The sequence below is a fragment of the Magnolia sinica genome, chromosome 7 (assembly GCF_029962835.1).
Source record: "Magnolia sinica isolate HGM2019 chromosome 7, MsV1, whole genome shotgun sequence".
Taxonomy (NCBI): domain Eukaryota; kingdom Viridiplantae; phylum Streptophyta; class Magnoliopsida; order Magnoliales; family Magnoliaceae; genus Magnolia; species Magnolia sinica.
In genome coordinates this window covers 89,933,917-89,952,599 of record NC_080579.1, presented here as the reverse complement: position 1 = coordinate 89,952,599, position 18,683 = coordinate 89,933,917, and the positions used below count along the sequence as shown (strand labels likewise).

The window sequence follows — 18,683 nt, the reverse complement described above, 5'->3', positions numbered from 1 at the left end:
GCATTCAGATCAAGGTTGAAGCTTCCCACTTATCATGAAGTGATAAACAAGTTTTTGAAGATGGAGGTTGAGAATATAGAAAAGGCAATTGAGGTTTATAGGAAAGGACCGATAAAAATAGCATATACTATCATGTCAGATGCCGGGATGGATAGAGTGAATAGGTGTATTACCGACTTTTTTTGTTAATAGTTTGAGTGGTACAGTTATTTTGAAAACTGTTGATGCATCCAACATTTCAAAGAATGCAGACAATTCATTAGCATTACTTCAATCCGTCAATAATGAGGTTGTTGAGGAGAATGTGGTACAAGTTACAGATAATGCATCCACATATGTAAAAGCGGGTCAAATGTTGCTAAAGAAGAAAGGTTATTTTGGTCATCATGTGCAGCCCATTGCATAGATCTTATGCTTGCAGGCATCGGTAAATTGCAAGTTTACGTGGAAACTATAGTGAAGGCAAGTGCTATAACTACGTACATTTACAAGCATTGTTGGGTTTTGAATTTGATGTGAAAACATACAAAAGGTGAATTAACTAGGCCGACAATGACAAGATTTGCTAACACTACAGAGCATACATGAGCATATGATCTGTTTGAGGTCGATGTTTACCTCGAACGAATGGAAAAAAAGAGCCATTTTTTCCAAGATCCCATAGGGAAAGCGCGTACATGATATAGTCTTTAGCCAATGTAGATATTTGACCATCCATCAAGTATTGTTTGAAGAGTACTCTCTCATTGGTTAAGATACTAAGGTCAGTTGATTTGAATTAGAGGACGATCATCAAATACATTTATCAAGCAATGTATTGGGGGAAAGATAAATGGCGAAGAATTTGGAAGAAGTTAAAAGTGGCATCTGGTGATTTGGGACATGATCAACGAGTGATGGAATTGAGAGGAAGGACGATAAACATTCAAACTCTAAGTGGGTAAAGATTGACAGATGATTGTAATCAAAGGCAGTCAAATAAATCAGGGGCCTCATCACACTTAATGATTCAATCATCTTAATGCAGGGGCATTTTCACACTGGGCTCGAGTGGGGTAGCCCGTGGGATGCGGGGACACACTCGGGGTGGGTGACCCATGTGATTTGGAGTCCCCACGGGAGAGGTCTCGTGCTCGAGACTCCTCACTGGAGGTGATTAATGCGTATTTCACACTGGGCTCAAGTGGGGTAGCCCGGTGCGGGGACACACTCGGGGTGGGCATCCCATGTGATTTAGGGCCCACAAAGAGGGTTCAACCGAGGTCTTAACCCATGCAATGTGGGTCCTGGGCTATGAGATAAATGGATTGATTCACCATACTCTAACAGTTAGAGCTTTTAGAGCAAGTTGTTAATTGTCCTGCATCAAATTGGTATCAGAGCGGGAGGTCTCGTGTTCGAGACTCCTCACCAAGGGTAATTAATGCAAGGGCATTTTCACACCGGGCTCGAGTGGGGTAGCCCATGGGATGCGAGGACACACTCGGGGTGGGTGACCCATGTGATTTAGGGCCCACAGGGGAGGTCTCATGTTCGAGACTCCTCACCGAGGGTGATTAATGCGCATTTCACACCGGGCTCGAGTGAGGTAGCCTGTGGGTGCAGGGACACTCGGGGTGGGAAGCCCATGTGATTTGGGGCCCACGAAGGGGGTTCGGCCGAGGTCTTAACCCATGCGATGTGGGGCTTAGGCTATGAGATAAAGGGATTAATTCGCCATACTCTAACAGTTCGAGCTTTTCGAGCAAGTGGTTAATTGTCCCGCATCACCTCTCCTATACTTGCAGCACGGGCTAACAATGGAAGAAAAAGTTCTCAATGAAGATAATTTGCTGGAATGTGAGGGGATTGAGTTGTCCGCAAAAAGAGGACAAATTAGGGATTTGTGTAAAAAATGCAAAGCTCAAATGATAGCTTTTCAGGAGACCAAATTGCAAGTAAATAAATTCTTTGTCGAGCAAAAGATCAAAAGAATGGGTGGCTCTTGAGGCAGAAGGATCAATAGGTGGAATTATTATAATTTGGTATACAAATATTTGGTTGAAAGAGGACTATTGGATCGGGAACTATTCGGTATCAATGTTGGTCCGTGATTTATCTTCAGGCTATCGGCGGGTGTTCATGTCCATATATGGTTCGTCAACTCTGACAAATAGGTCACATTTTTTGGAAGAGTTGGATGTTTGTAGAAATAAGTGGAATTTGTCGTGCTATGTGGAAGGTGACTTTAAGTCATGAGATTCTTGTACGAAAAATCAAACGGCGGCCGAATAACTCGTAGTATGAGAATTTTTTCAAAATGGATAGTAAGAAATGAAATGGTGGACTTGCCGATGGGAGAAGTGAAATTCACGTGGTCAAATGGTCAAATCAATATTACTAAATTTAAATTGGATAGAAAAATATCCTCTTGTGTATCAAAGAGGTTTGCCAAAACCAGTGTCAAACAATTGATGCAGGACAATTAACCACTTGCTCTAAAAGCTCGAATTGTTAGAGCATGGCGACTTAATCCCTTTATCTCATAGCCCAGGCCCCACATCTCATGGGTTAGAACCTCGACCAAACCCCCCTCGTGTGCCCCAAATCACATGGGTACCGCCTCACATGGGCCACCCCACCCCGAATGTGTCTCGGCATCTCACAGGCTACCCCACTCGAGCCTGGTGTGAAATACGCATTAATCACCCCCCGTGAGGAGTCTCAAACACAAGATCTCCTCCGTGAGCCCCACCCACCCCGAGTGCGCCCCTGCATCCCACAAGCGACACCACTCGAGCCCGGTGTGAAAATGCCCCTGCATTAACAATTGCCTAATCATTTTAGAAGTGGAGGAAGAGCATTGGGGACCTCTTCCTTTTAGATTCAAGCTCGCGAGGTTACAAGCGGAAGGATTTGCAAAGAAAATCAAAGATTGGTGGTCCTCTTTCAAGGTGGATGGATATGCGGGTTTTCGTTTGTTCTAGAACTGAAATTGCTTAAAAAGAAAATTATAGTATGGAAACAGGAAGTGTGGAAGCCTCGTGAAGGAGAGTCGGCGAAACTACTTCAAGATATTCAAGCCCTTAACGCATAAGAAGAGAATGAAGAATTGTCAAAGGAAGAGAGGGCGTGTAGGGAGGTCCATAGAGCAAAACACAACGCAAGGCTAAGAGAGGAGGAAATTAAGTGGAGACGACAATCTCAGGCAGTTTGGTTGAAAGAGGGTGATAAGAATACAAAATTTTTTCATGCTATGAAAACTGCAGGGGCTCGAGTTAATAAAATAACAAGTCTAACGGTAGACGGGTAAAGAATTGAAAGTAAGGATAAAGTTAGCTCAACAATTGTTAGCTTTTATAAAAATAAAAATAAAAATAAGCTAAAAAGGGAAGAATGGGTGAGGCCCTCTGTTGATAATCTCTCTTTTGCATCCTTATCCTCGGAATCGGTGGAATCATTAGAAAGTCTAGTTTCAGAAGAAGAAATTAAAAAGGCAATCTTAGGGTTAGGGAGTGATAAGGCTCCAGGTCCATATGGTTATCCAGTTGCTCTCTCTCTCTCTCTCTCTCTCTCTCTCTCTCTCTCTCTCTCTCTGATTTTCTAGAGTATGGTGAAAGATGATCTGATCAGCTTTATCCATGAGTTTATTGAATTGGTCATTTGGCTAAAGAGTTTGGTGCAACATCTATTGCCTTAATCCCTTAAAAAAGAAGGGGCGGAATGTCTTAGAGATTTCAAGCCAATTAGTCTTTCAAAGGATGTGTATAAGATTTTGACAAAGATTTGGCTTCTAGATTCAGCTTGGTCCTAAGTGAGGTGATTTCAAAATCTCAAGGAGCATTTGCAAAAGGTAGGCAGATTGTGGATAGTGTCCTTATAGCTCATGAATGTAGTGATTCTTGTAAAAGGAAAGAAACAAGAGCATTATTTGTAAGTTAGATATTGAAAAAGCATATGATCATGTCAATTGTAGCTTCCTAGATTATATGTTACCATGTTTAGGACGCGGGGTGAAATGGAGAGCCTGGATGCAAGCGTGTATTCGATCACCAAAATTTTCGATATTGGTAAATGGAGTTTCGTCAGGATATTTCTCTTCTTCTAGAGGTTTGCGATAGGATGATCCATTATCCTCTTATTTATTTGTTGTGGTGATGGAGGCATTTGAGCGGATGATAGAACAAGGGGTGTCAGCAAGATTAGTGGAAAGCTTTCAGGTGGATAATTCAGAATTTCAAATCTCTCATCTCCAATATGCAGACGATACTTTACTTTTATGCAAGCAGAGGAAAGGAAAATAGACAATCTTTGGTCCATAATCACATGCTTTGAGGCAATTTCCGATTTAAAGGTTAATATAAGTAAAAGCGAACTCCTAGGGGTGGGGCAGGTCATTTTGGTTGTAGGGCAGGTTTCTTCCCTACCTCATATTTAGGGCTTCTATTATGTATTGAGAAGCCGGCCAAGTGTTTATGCGATAAAGTGATTGTAAGATTTGAAAGGAAATTATTATCTTAGAGGGACAAGCATCTTTATTTGGGTGGAAAGTTGACTCTAATTAAATCGGTTGTCTAATCTTCTAATTTATTTATTGTCTATTCTTAAATGTCCAAAATCCGTGGAAGCCAAATTAGAAAATATTAGATGGGATTTTATGGCCAGGTTTGGAAGAAAAGCATAAATTCCATTTAGTGAAATGGGAGGAAGTATGCAAACTAATGTCTCAAGCAAGAGCGGGATTGCACAATTGGATACTATGAACAGGGCATTGTCGGGTAAGTGGGTGTGGAGATTTGGGGTTAAGCATGAAAGTTTATGGAGAGATATGTTGGGTAGAAGAATATAGCTTGGAGGAGGGAGGTAGATGGACAAAAGCTTTTTCCTTGTATAGGGCCTCATCATTATAGAAATCGATGAATCTATTCAAAGACGAAGTTTGTGAATGTGTGGGGTTCTCATTAGGAAACAGCAAGAAGATACGATTTTGGGATGATGTGTAAGCTGGAAATAAAAAATTGAGTTCATTATTCCCTCGCTAGCATGTCTTGCCTCGGATCCAAATATTTTGGTTGAGAGGTTTCTCCATTCATGGTGAGGAAGTTATTTGGGCTCCTCGTGGAAGGAATTTGGTCAATGAAGAGGTGGATGAGTTGCCATACAACCAATGTTTGGCACTATGGTGCTCCAGCCAAGGTGGCGGCGTTCGCATGGTTGGTGGGGAGGAAAAAGGTTCTTATAGTTGATAATCTTTGAAGGCGCAACATGATCATTCCAAATGTGTCTTTTCTTTTATAGTGATGAGGAGTTGATTGATCACCTATTTTTCATTGCTCTTTGGCATCAAAATTGTAGTCTGGTTTCCTAAATTTGATCAAAGTTTCATGGGTTATTCCAAGATCAGTCGATCAGTTTTTTTTGGCTTGACATGGAGGTGGTAAAAACAAGATCAGGAAAAGAATATGGCATCCATGCCTATTAACAAATCTTTGTAGTACTTGGTTGGAGAGAAATAGTTGTTGTTTTAAAAATCGAAGGGGCTAGTTCGTTGAAGTTTTTAACTGGACAAAAAGGGATGTAATTGAATGGGCGCAAGCAACAAATATTTTAGCTTCTGCTCATTTCCCAGCTAACCGGTTAAAGTTGTAGATTGTAGCCTTTATTTTATTTTTTTTACTTTTGTATTCTTTGCTTTTTGGCTTGTTTGAAAATAAAAATGAGCTTATATGATTGTATTGAAAGAACGATCCAATATTCTAAGAAAAGGGAAATTATCAATAAGAAGATTAACTAGTTTGAAAGGCTTATTGCTTATTTAGAAGAGAACCCACGAGTTAATAAGAACAACAAAGCAACTAAGTAACTTATGAATTATTTTTCTTGTTAATTGAAAGTTGACTTTGACTAGTTAAATGTCTATTTTGAGTTTAATTTATTTAGTTTAATATTTAATTCTTTTTATTATATGATATATAAGTTTATGATAGGAGAGTTATGGAGATGGGTGTCCAAGATTGCAAAAGCTAGCCATTTGTATTTTGAGTGTAACATGTAATGCTACTGGTTGCCAGTGCAACTAGAGCACTTTCGAGCAAGTGAAAATTTATTGAACTCAATCTCATGGATCTCATTGTTAATTGCTTATATACTTAACTAATAAGTATATACTATAGTTAATTATGAAACTATATATTCATGTAGATACATTTTAAAAAGAGAATAAACTTGACGAACAAAGATTGAATGCCCTTGTGTTTGTAAAATACAATCTTCAACTTGAAGTGCGCCATGCGAAGAGAGAAAAAATAAGTGCTCAATCCAATTTGTTTACCATCCATATCTGATGATGAGTGGATCATTGAGAAGGAGAATCCTACCCTTCCGACAAATAATCACTGGATGAATATGGGTAAATTCGAGGCGCTAGAGAGTGATGAAGGTGTAGGCTCTACCTCACAACTAGACAGACAATGTGGTATGATTGAATGTTGTAGTCTAGTCTTGTCATCTCTTTTTTCTTTTTCTTTTTTCTTTTTTTAAAGGTAACGATCTTTTATCAAGTGCGGCAAAAGAGACATGGAAAACTATAGCCTGAACAATGAAGAAAGATTACAATCATCGAGGGCCTTAAAACAAGATGCCCACCCCACCACATTAATCACTTCCATGTCCAAGCCAATCTTATTTTATAAGCATCGGTTATTCCTTTCCCCTTAGATAGCCAATAATATTGCCATCAAAACCAACCACCACACCATCCGGGCTTAATTCCCAAGCCCACCTCCATGCCATACCATAAGGTCTTCAATTGTCCTTGGCATGGCCCACCACACTTTGAAAAGAGCGAGGAACTTCTCCCATGTCTTTTGAATAAACGAATAATGGATGAAGAGATGATTAATCATTTCTACATCTTTCATGTACATCACGCATATGTTGGGAAGCACCAACTACCTTTTCTAAAGGTCATCAATTGTTAACACCCTATTCCTCCCCACTAGCAAGCAGCTAGAACTTTAATTTTCCAATCCATCAAATCCCCTTCCCCCATAAAAGGAGCACAATCCTAGAGGCTACCTTAAAGCCTTGTGAACTCATCCACCTCCTTGTCAAACAAACTCCTACAAAGAGGGTACCACATGATTGCACCTCCACATAGCGAATAACAACAAACAAAATTGATATTTTTATCTGCAGAAAGAGAAGCTAACCTCAAGAACACTTCTTGAAACAGTGTAACCCCAAGCCAAGCATCTTCCCAAAATTGGATCCTCTGTCTCCCCAAGAAAAAAATAAATTAAAACAATCCCCACGCTAAACTTGCTCTCTAACCTGGACACCGCCTTCCATATCCCTGATTCCCTATAAAATGAGGATTACCTAACACACCACCCCCCCTGCTTGCACCTCATATTTACCTGCAACTACCTCTCGCCACATACTACCCACCCATATATACTGGGAATTTTGTATAAACCATATGGTCTCTGACTCTCTATATAACCCTACGACTGTATAAATAGTCCTTATAATTAACATGTATAGAGTCTTGTGAGAGCTGGACTTTCTATGTTAGTTGTTGGTTAATCTTTTTTAGCAGGTTGAGACAAAAGAGGTAAGTAATCCATGCGGACCAATAGGTTTTTAACCCAGGCTTCTTTTGATGATGGTAGAGCTCTATATCTGGGCTATAAAGCCATCCGTTTGGATTTTTATTTTTATTTTTTAAAGGCCATAGGTATGGAAGAGGCGAATTCAAGATTTTTTGGTTTTAATGAACAACATTAGTTTTTTGGCTTATGTAATGGAATTCAGGTCCCCTAGAATGTGATTACTTGGGGCCTTGGGTGGTGATTCGGGATATTTATCTTTACCTTTTATTATTTCTTAACTTCTTGCTGATTATTGGATTGATTGGAGATGTATTGGAGTATCTAGAGATGGAATCAATCATCAACACTAGCACGTGTTCACACCTTATTGTGCTAGTTCATCTTCATGCTTCATAACAAGGTCAATCCACAGTGGCACAAAACAGGACAATGCATCTGTATTACTGAAGAATGAGACCTATAATTTATCTCGGCAGGTGTGGGTGTATTTCTTTTTCTATGTATGTCTTGATTTGTGGGTTTCCATTTTCTTCCAATCAAGTGCAAAGCTTCTGCATTAAAAGTAAAAACAGTACTATCTGACCCTGGAAGGCACATGGCCCACAAAACGAACGCAAAAGGCGCACTGGCAAATATAGGAAAATTCCAAACACTGCAATAGTCTTCCCTGCAAATACAAAAGCATGCTTATCTATTCATGAAGCATCGTACCACAACCATGAAAGCATTTCAAGAATTTAAATGCCCCGAAAGAATGGATGAAGAATAACCAAAAAGTGAAGCAGCCCAACTAATGTGACTGACCTGAGAAGCACAATTTACCAAGATGCGCTTGAGGGTAGTAGTAGTTTTTCTCTCTTTCATTTCCAGATTACTGAAAAATATAAAGGCAGATATTATGAATCCCCCATAATTATGAAGGATTAGCATCATTTGGCTTTTCATATGCATATGCATGTCTATGAAGGGATCCTTACTCTTGCTCGGGTGGTAGACTCTCAGGAGTTTCAACACCCGGTCAAGGGTTCGAGTATCCATAGGTGGTGAAATTCCACTACGGTGTCAGTGTGTAGGGGTGTGTGCGCGTGTCTTTAAAAAAAAAATGTCTATGAAACCTGAAGCTTGAACGGAAACGAAGTGCAAAGTAGAAATATACAAGCGATTGTGTATGTGGGCTTACCAAAACTTGTGTATACTAATACCTACTATTTTACATGGACAGTTGGCCACACATATGCGTTGAATTCAGAAACCAGTATGGAGTGTAGGATTTGTTGAAACCAAAAAAAATTAAGGGACTTGCGGATTCAACAATACATTTTATTTATTATGTTCATTTCCAATGAGCATGGTATAATTCCTCACAAATATTTTTCCCCTTTAAATAAGGGTCTATATGATACTTTGCTTATATTCACATAGAAAGTTGAGCGTTGAGGTTGTTGACGGTGCAATCCATCATTTGCCTTGACTCAATGTTTTAAATATCGACGATATCAGCCGATATATACCACGATATATCTTGTATCCCACCTGTGCGATACAAAACATAGGTAGTGCCGATCAGCGTTGGAAATATTGGTATCGCGTTATGTATCGCATCTTTGGGATACAAATATGTTTTGGTTATCGCATTGGATATATCGTTTGTTTTGGGTAATTTATCGCACTTTTTGGGAAACATTGGGGAAATGGTTGAATTTTTCAAAGAAACTTGAGGGATTGTAAAAAAAAGACCTTAACACACACTTTTAAATTATAACAACTCAAAAATTTTAGAGTGTATGTGATGACCATTTCATCAAACGCTCCTAAATACTTCGAAATTAGTCTTAATTGACAGTTAGTTGAAGGGAAATTTCAAAAAAAATCATTTAATAATTTTTAATTAAAAAATGAATTTTACTTCTCGAAAATTGACAAGGACTTAACAAATAAGTAGATCAACCCTAATACATGTTTGGTTTCATGTTTGGAGTGCAACATTGCAAACAATTTGGGAGAAATTTTGAATTTTTCCTAATTTTCTCCAAATCGGACTACCTACACCAAGGTGTTCTGTAACGGTAACGGTGGCCATAACGGCCACCACCGTTACCTTTATGATTTGGGTCATAACGGCTGTTACGGCCCCCGTAACGGCCATTACCGTCCCATTTTTATTGAAAAAAATCCTGAGAAACCTGTATTTGCCCCGTAATGTTGATTAAAAAGTATAGTAAACTTGTATCTACCCCATAACAGACAATTACGGGGCTGTTATGGCCTTTATAGGGGACGTAACGTGCCGTTGACGACAATTACGAGTCATTTTTTTTTCCATAATGGCTGTTACGGCCGTAACGTGTAACGGTTGCCACCGTTACCTTTTCGTGATGGCCTTTATGGCCCTATAATGGCCTTTACGGCACAACATGACCTATACTCAAATTTCGAAATTAAAGTGTATGTGATGATCATTTCATCAAATACTCCCAAGTACTTCAAAATTAGTCTCAATTGACAACTAGTCAAAGGAAACTTTCGAAAAAAAAAAACCATGGAGAACATAAAGAACCAATGATATCGAAAGCAAAGCTCCAACTTCATAATTTTTCATGCAAAACATGAAGAACCAATGGATTTGTAATTATTTGACATTGATTTAACATAATTTCAACAAAAACAAAAAAACAAGGATCAGAAATTGAAAATGCTCACCGGATTGAACAAGTGGGATATATTGGCACTACTTGTCCGTTTCGTATTGCATAGGTAGGATACAATCGTGGAATATATCAGCCGATATCATCGATATTTAAAACATTGGTGCCGATATATCCCACATGTTTGATCTGGTGAGCATTTTCAATTTTCGATCCCTTTTTTTTGTTGAAATTATGTTAAATCGGTGTCAAATGGTTATAAATCCATTATTTTTTCATGTTTCACATAAAAAATATGGAGTTGGAGCTTTGATTTCGATATCCATTGGCTTTTCATGGTCTCCATGTTTGTTTTTTATCTTTTATTTTCCTTCAACCAGCTATCAATTGTGAGACTAATTTCAAAGTATTTAGGAGTATTTAATGAAATGATCATCACATACTCTAATTTCAAATTTTAAATGTAGGTGATCTGAATTGGGGAAATTCAAAATTTTCCCAATTTCTCCCAAATTGCTTGCAATGTTACACTCCAAACATGAAATCAAGCATGTATAAGGGCTGATCTACTGATTTGTTAAGTCTTTGTCAATTTTTGAAAAATAAAAATTATTTTTAACTAAAAATTAATTTAAAAAAACATTAAAATATTACTTTTTTTCAAATTTTCCCTTCAACCCGCTATCAATTGAGACTAATTTTGAAGTATTTAGGAGTGTTTGATGAAATGGTCATCACATATACTCTAAATGTTGTGCATTCATTTTGAATATAGTTATATTAGTTCAGTCAGACAGCGCATAGCTTAGGACCTATACAAAGGAAACCTATTATGTGCACATCTTTTTCGAGATGTTACGATTTAGAAGTGTGTATTAAGGCCCTTTTTAACCATTCTTGAAGTTTCATTGAAAAATTCGACCATTCCTAATGCTTCCCAAAGAGTGTGATAAATTACCTGATACAAAAGATATATCCCATGCGATAATCGATGCGTATCTGTATCCCAAAGATACGATATGTAACGTAACGCGATACCGATATTTCAAACACTGGCCTTGACTAGCCCTAGCAGTGTGGATCTAGCCTCGACAGGGAAGGAGGTACACTAACCTTGAGGGATTGGATGAACTCGAAGCCTCATTGATAGAAACACACTAGCAGGGCACATCAATTGAATCTCTAGGATTTTTTATTTATTTATTTTTTGGTTGGGGGGGGGGGGGTGCGAAGTTATGGTACTTCACATGACTACAAACAGAATAGAAACAAATATTACATGCATGACTATAGAAAGAAATATCTCACTACACTCCCCTCAAGTTGAAGCATGGATATCAATCATGGCTGTGATAGATCTAGTGAAGATGATGATGGTTAATGCAATTATGCCCTTGGTTAGAAAATCAACAAGTTAATCATTTGGGCTCTAATACAATATGTGAACTACCTTAGAAGCCACCTTTTCACAAAGGTAGTGACAATCAACCTCGATATGTTTCGTACATTCATGGAAGACAAGATTGGAGGAGATATAGATATCAGCCAAATTAATGTGTCATTGGAAGGGAGACTGGAATATGCAACTCAGTGAACAAAGTCTTCAGCCAAAAGTAGCTCACACACCACGAACCCTGGACCGGTATTTTGTCTCAGCACTTGAGCGAGCCACTACCAGTTGCTTCTTGCATTTCTACATAATCAAGTTTACACCCACAAAGTATGATAGCTTGTAGCCGACGATATGTGTGCAACCCCACCCAGTCAGTATGAGTGTAGACCTCAACATTAAGTTGACTATGTCAGGAGTATAAAAGACCCTTACTGGAGGACCATTTTAGGTTCTTTGAGATGTGATAAACAACATCCAAGTGGAAAGTATGAGACATGTCAGTATAGGTCTCAACATTAAGTTGACTATGTCATTTTTTTAAAAAGATAGGACTACGTCAACACTATCGAGAGTATAAAAGATCCCAACTAGAAACTCTTTCAAGTACTTTAATTTAAGTTGTGATAAACAACATCAAGTGGCAACTATGAGGTGCATTCATAAATCGGCTCACAACACTAACAACATAAGGAAGGCATTGAGACGGAAAGGATGGAGAAGGAGTGGCAACAGGAAGGCATTGAGACGAGGAATGGGGTAAGCAACTTTCCCCCGGGTTAGTTGCAGGAGGGAAGTTTTGTTGGGAATGGAAAGGGGGAGGGTAGTGTGGGCATGATGGGGAAGAAGGCAAGTGGGAAAATGAGTTAATTAGAGTACCCTCAATGTCGAAGGCTTCCCGAAGGGTTAGCAACCAATTAATGTCTCCAAGGTGTTCGGAAGAGGGGGCAATGATGGAGGTGGTGTTACCCAAAGATAGATTCACAATGGCCTATCGAGGATTTGCTTTCGTTCATATGTGCTTAGAGGAAGAGCTAGCCCAAGCGATGTAGATGTTGCCCGGAGAAAGTTTCGGGGGGAAGAAGTCGATGGTGCAAGGGGCTCGCTTAGAAATAGGGAGGCGGTTAAGTTCAGAGACCTACAAAGACAAGATTGGCTAAGGAGGTCGCAGGGTCTCATGAGGGCACTAGCAATACTGTTAAAACTACAAGAGTGACCTCTATCTCCCACAGGGACATAGCAGTCGGGAAGAAGGATATGAAAATCTTGAAAGATGGGGAAATGGAGTTGACTGTAGTGGAGCCAGCAGAAGAGGGGAGATGGGTTGTGACAGAAGATACAGGAGAGGAGCTAGTGGCCCATTTGAAATTGGAGGTGATTCAGAAGTCCTGGGAATCGCTGCAAAGCTTTGTAGTTGCAGTGACGAAGGAAGGTACGACATTCCAAATTAGATCATGGCTAGACAAATGGTGTTGATTGGTGTCAGAGGTGGTATTCGATTAAACCGATGGGGTTTAATGTGTGGATATGCCTACGGCTGGAGGAGAACATAGATCGTCTGTTTATGGTTGCAGCTACTCATAGGTATGGGCCTATAGGCAGGTGGGAGTTCTCCATTTCGGTAAGGAAGAGGCATGGTTTTTAATTTTGAGGGTTCCATTGGAGTTCTTGGTTCCAAGAATTTTTCATTGTGATCGCTTCCTACCTAGGAGAGGTTGTCGATATAGACCCTTTTGATGGAGAAGGGAGAGGAGATAGGGGTGGTTAGAGCTTGTGCGAGGCAAAGAAAGGGTTAGGGGATCCGGAATCAATATCTGCGATGGTAAGGGATAAACGGGTGGTGATGCATGTTCAAAGCAAGGAGCAAGGCGGTTTTCTGCGTCACTGGGGGTATGTTTGGAAGTCGTAGGAGGTTGAAGGGTTATCGAACAACCATGGTTTCCGACAGGCTACAAGTGATGGAGCTCGAGTTCATTACTATTCTGGAGTTTTGAATGGTAGGAGGGGAGGAGGCCATTAGAGGAGAGGGGGTTGGTGAGAGGAGAGTGGCTCTCTCGACGACATGTGGTGCTCCATGTGAAGCGGGAGCATCGGGCATCTTTTACATGTCCCCAAACTTGGGGAACAATGGAGGTTCAAGACCCAATCCTAGTCCTAGCCTGTCACTTGGTGTGGAGATCCTAGATGGGTGTCAAGCATGGAACACGCGACGTGAGGAGATCGCTTCCGGCTCCTCACCTCAATCCCCATTTTCAAATTTTGAAATGGAGGGAGGTAATTGCTCAAACGATGACACGTAGCAGGGGTGGGAGGTGCATTTGTCAAACAAAAAGAGTTTAAGATTGACGATCATGCAAATGCCCACTCAGATGAAGGGCCAAGGACACACATGCAAATGATCAAACTTTAGCCATTGTAATTTCGTCAACACGTGTGCCTATTCTTATCTCCTCACCACATATACTTAAAGACTTCATGTATGAGACCAACCACCTCTTTTATATCAGAAGCACCTATCTATTTTGAAGAGGGATTTTCTGGTGGAGTCCTCGTGCAAAGAAGCTCAAATGGGTCTCCATCCCTTTTGATAGAGGTAGCAGCTGCCTTTTGCCACCTAGGGAGTTTCCTTCAAGGATATTCGTGCATGGAGAGGATGGTAATCATGTGGATGTCGTCTTGGAACATCAGTGGATTGTTATAGTGAGAAGCAAAGGAGAGGTTACCATCATCGATTCTCAAGATTTTGAAGAACTAGAGGAAGCGGAGTTGTTGCATGGTGGTAGGCCTTTCGAAGGAGAGTTGTTGGAGGAAGCTCTAGTTGTCACACCTCTCTCTGCTGGAAAAAAAATTGAGAGAAGGTTTTGCTCCAATCTATGTGGTCCACCCAAAGAAGGAAGATATGAATTCAGAGGCATATGGAGAAGAGGCTCAATTTTGGAGGAGCAATTATGATGGTCTAACTCGAGAATCAAGATGTTTATTCGCTCTTCTAGTTTGTTCAAGCTAGAGCAGTTCAGCGCCAGCAGGACCTTTAGACTTCTAAGCCCAAGAAATCCCCCAAGGGATAGAGGGAACTTCTAAGCTTTGAATGCTCCATAAATTACAATTATGCAGCTAAAGCAAGCGGACGAAAAAAGGCGAGATCGTGCAAAGTTTGTGATTAATGATTATATTGTCCTAGAATGTGAGAGGATTGGGCAACATAGTCAAGAGGGCCCAGGCCAAGAAGGTTTGTAGAAAGTTGAAGGCAAATATCATTGTGTTGTAGGAATCCAAACTTCAGGCTATTAACAGAGTTATCCTGGTTCTATTTGGGGTGTTAAAAATGTCGACTAGTTGTTGGTGTTGTTGGGATGGTAGGGGGATTATTGTTTCTTAAAAATTTGACGTTTGGAGGAAGATTGATTCTTTTTTCTGGAGGTTTTTTTTTTTTTTTTTGTTTCTATCCTACTGCGTGACATTTCTTTTGGATTTCAGTGGGTTTTTGTTATAATGTATGGCCCATGTTTATACAGTCTGCATAGGTAGTTCTAGGAGGAGCTTGATAGTGTCAAGACGAGATGGGAGACTAATGGGGACATCTCGCGCACATGCACGCCCCCCCTACGCACGTTCGCAAGGAGGAGGGCCCCACCATCGATTTAGATCGGTGACGACGTCTAGGGAGGGCCTCCTAGTCAGAGGGCTGCGTTTTGGTTCGTTGGAGTGGACTCAATAGTCATGTGAATCCCACCATGGGTTCTCATGATCATGGCCCACTATTCTAATTATTCTAGTACTTTGGGTTTTGCTTATTATTGTTATTAGGAATATCGTGGATGGTTTAAATTGCTTTGATTAGTTGTTATTTTTTATTACTTCGTCGCCAAGTAATAGGTTGCGCATATGGGGCGAGTTTTGTAGTATAGCGTTTTAATATAAATAGGCACCCCTTGTAGTCTTTTTCATTGAATAAAGATTAATAAAATTTCTACGTTTTTCTGCTCCTCTAAATTCCTGAGTTGTGGAAATTCAATTGGGTGTGAAACTCTCCCTTCCTCGAAGGGCTAACAACCGTGGTGCGAAGCCACACCTATCCCGATTATCCCCTACCTTCTACCATCCATATTTCTCCTCCTACAAGCATTCTATCTGTAAATCCATCAATATTTGCAGATGTTTCCCCATCTATAGCAGATTTCTAGAATCTGGCCCTGCAAGAGGGCTGAAACTTCGGCGAAGCACCACGCACAAACCGTACATCGGATCGAACTGAAATTTAGAAGTTTTAGAGTCCACCCCTGGCCGACCAGGGCCAAGGTGGTCTTTTTCTGAATAGTGGGCCCCACACACGTGCGACCGGGATCACACGCACGTGCGTCTGGGCCATTGTTGTTGTTCACACGTGCGGTACTTCTCTGGTTTGTCTCTTTCCTCTCTTTCACTCTGCTTCCACCCAAAATTCCTAAACCTAACCCTAAATTACTCAAATCTCTAATTTTATGCATTTTCTTCAACCTTAGGGTTCCCCGAATTGAAATTTCTGAATCCTTTGGATTGGGGTAATTATTTCTGTGCATGTGTGAATGAATTTACCCTCATTTGATTCTTGTTTGGTCTATAATTTTGATTGATCCGGCCCTAGCATGTGTAGGCCTGGACCCGCATAGATTCCCCTTGATTGAATGCTTGAACTTTTGTGTGAGATATGAAATTTTGTGTAATTGTATCTGAATTATCGTAATGTAAAGCCTGACAATCTTACACATCATATTTGAATTTCGTGTCCTGCATCAAATTTGGTATCAGAGCTTAGGATTCTTGTGGGGGAATGCATTGCATGTTTAGGGTTTAATTTATTTGTGTCCATTATGCATTAAGTAACATCATATAGAGTTGTTTAGAGGTTCATAATTTCTGATATAGGCTGCTGAATTTTCTGCTATCAGAAAATTCACATCTCTTTGCTGGATTTTCTGTTGACAGATTTTTTGGACAGATAGGTTGCTGGAAATTGAGTATTATTGTGTCGTTTTCTCCATATAGAGTCCTATAGGAGCATTTAGTCCTATCTAGGCACATATAGTCGTAGTAGAAGGTCGTTAGATTGAGTTAGTAGTTGTATGCTCACACGTACAGGTCGTGGTTTTTGCTTGCACCCTACACTAAACATGGAGCAATTGCAAAAGTCAATGAACAAGCTGACTCAGCGGTTTGAGTCTTTGGGTAAGCACTTGGAACAACGTATGGATCAACGCTTTGAACAACTTGATGTGCGCATTACCCAACTAGAGACCTCCGCCAGGGCAAACCCCACCATTGGGGAAGATGCCCAATCTCAGGAAGGTGGTCAAGAGGATGGACCAAGGAATGGAGGTGACCAAGGAATCAGTTATGGGCGCGTATCCGTGCACCCACCCCGTAAGGTACATCAAGACCACTATCACCCTGATGCATAACTTCTCAAAGGATTTAGAATAAATGCCCCCACATTTGATGGCCACTTAGACCCTAAAGTTTTTCAAGATTGGTTGGCAGACATGAACCACCTTTTTGAGTGGTACGACATGTACGGCCTTGTGGCTAGAGAGAGTGCACCAAAGGTTAGTGTAGAGTTACTCACTGAGGCCATTCCGGTAGTAGATGAGTTCCCCCTATGAGGGATATACAGCACACCAGAACGTGGGGCATCATACTACCTATAGCCGAGTTTGCGTTTAATAGTTCTGTTGATAGGTCCATAGGGTTAAGTCCTTTTTGAAGTCGTTACTGGTTATAAACCTAGGAAACTTATTGATCTCATCCCTATATCACTGTCCCATAGGTCGTCAAAGTCTGCAAAGTCTTTTGCGCATCACATTCATTCATGGCATCAAGAAATCAGGCAGAAGATCACGACTAGTAATGAACATTACACACTTTCTGCAGACCAACACAAGGGATTCTGTGATGGTCTGCATTAAACCAGAGCAATACCCTCAGGGAGCCATTCGTAAATTATACGCGCGTAGTGCTAGAAAATTCAAAATTATAAAACGAAACGGTTTCAATGCGTGTGTGGTAGATCTTCCACCTTCCATGGGAATTAGTTCCACATTCAATGTGGATGATCTAGTTGCATTTCAGGGGACCACTGATACATTCTCCAGCCTATCACTTAACCATCCTGATTTTCAAAATCTTTTACTTAATCCATAGCCCCCTTCCGACCTATCTTCTCAGCCTCTACCTCCCACACCTACCCTTCCCACATTCAAAAAGGAGATAGAGGATATTCTCGACCATCAGATAATATCTACATCGGACGGCGGGTTTCAAAAGTTCTTGTTCAAGTGGAAGTCACGCCCAGCTTCAGACAGTACGTGGCTCGCTGAGGAGGAGCTTCAAAGACTTAATCCTTACATCTCAGAGCGGTTCAGGTGTTTTGTTTCGTCAGTGATGAAACCTTCACAGCCGGGGAGAATTGATGGGAACATCTCGCGCACATGTACGCCCCCCCTACGCATGTACGAAAGGAGGGAGGCCCCACCATCGATCTGGATCAGTGACGACATCCAGGGAGGGCCTCCTAGTTAGAGGGCTGCATTTTGGTTCATTAGAGTTGACCCGATAGCCATGTGAATCTCATCATGGGTTCTCATGATCGTAGCCCACTATTCTAATTAATCTAGTACTTTGGGTTTTGCTTATTATTGTTATTAGGAATATCATGGACGGATTAAATTGCTTTGATTAGTTGTTATTTTTTATTACTTCGTCACCAAGTAATAGGTTGCGCACATGGCGCGAGTTTTGATGTATAGGGTTTTATTATAAATAGGCACCCCTCGAGTCCTTTTCATTCAATAAAAATTAATAAAATCGCTACGTTTTTCTGCTCCTCTAAATTGCTGAGTTGTAGAGATTCAATTGGGTGCGAAACCCTCCCTTACTTGAAGGGCTGACTACCGTGGTGTGAAGCCACACCTATCCCGATTCGCCCCCATCTTCTTCCATTCATATTTCTCTTCTCCTACAATCATCTACGCTTCAAATACATCCTTTATTGCAGCCGTTTTTCTCTCTACAGCAGATTTC

The 18,683-nt window shown here is 40.5% G+C and overlaps 1 protein-coding gene across 3 annotated transcripts in view; it reads right to left on the bottom strand.

The window, feature by feature from the left end:
• The window catches only part of LOC131251670 (uncharacterized), a 46,330-nt gene that overhangs the window by 25,387 nt on the left and 2,260 nt on the right, over window positions 1-18,683 (bottom strand). For all 3 annotated transcript variants that reach the window (XM_058252531.1, XM_058252533.1, XM_058252532.1), the window contains one exon: window positions 8,397-8,466. The gene's annotated coding sequence lies outside the window, so the exon portion shown is untranslated. Of the gene's footprint in view, window positions 1-8,396; window positions 8,467-18,683 lie in introns of those variants that run through there.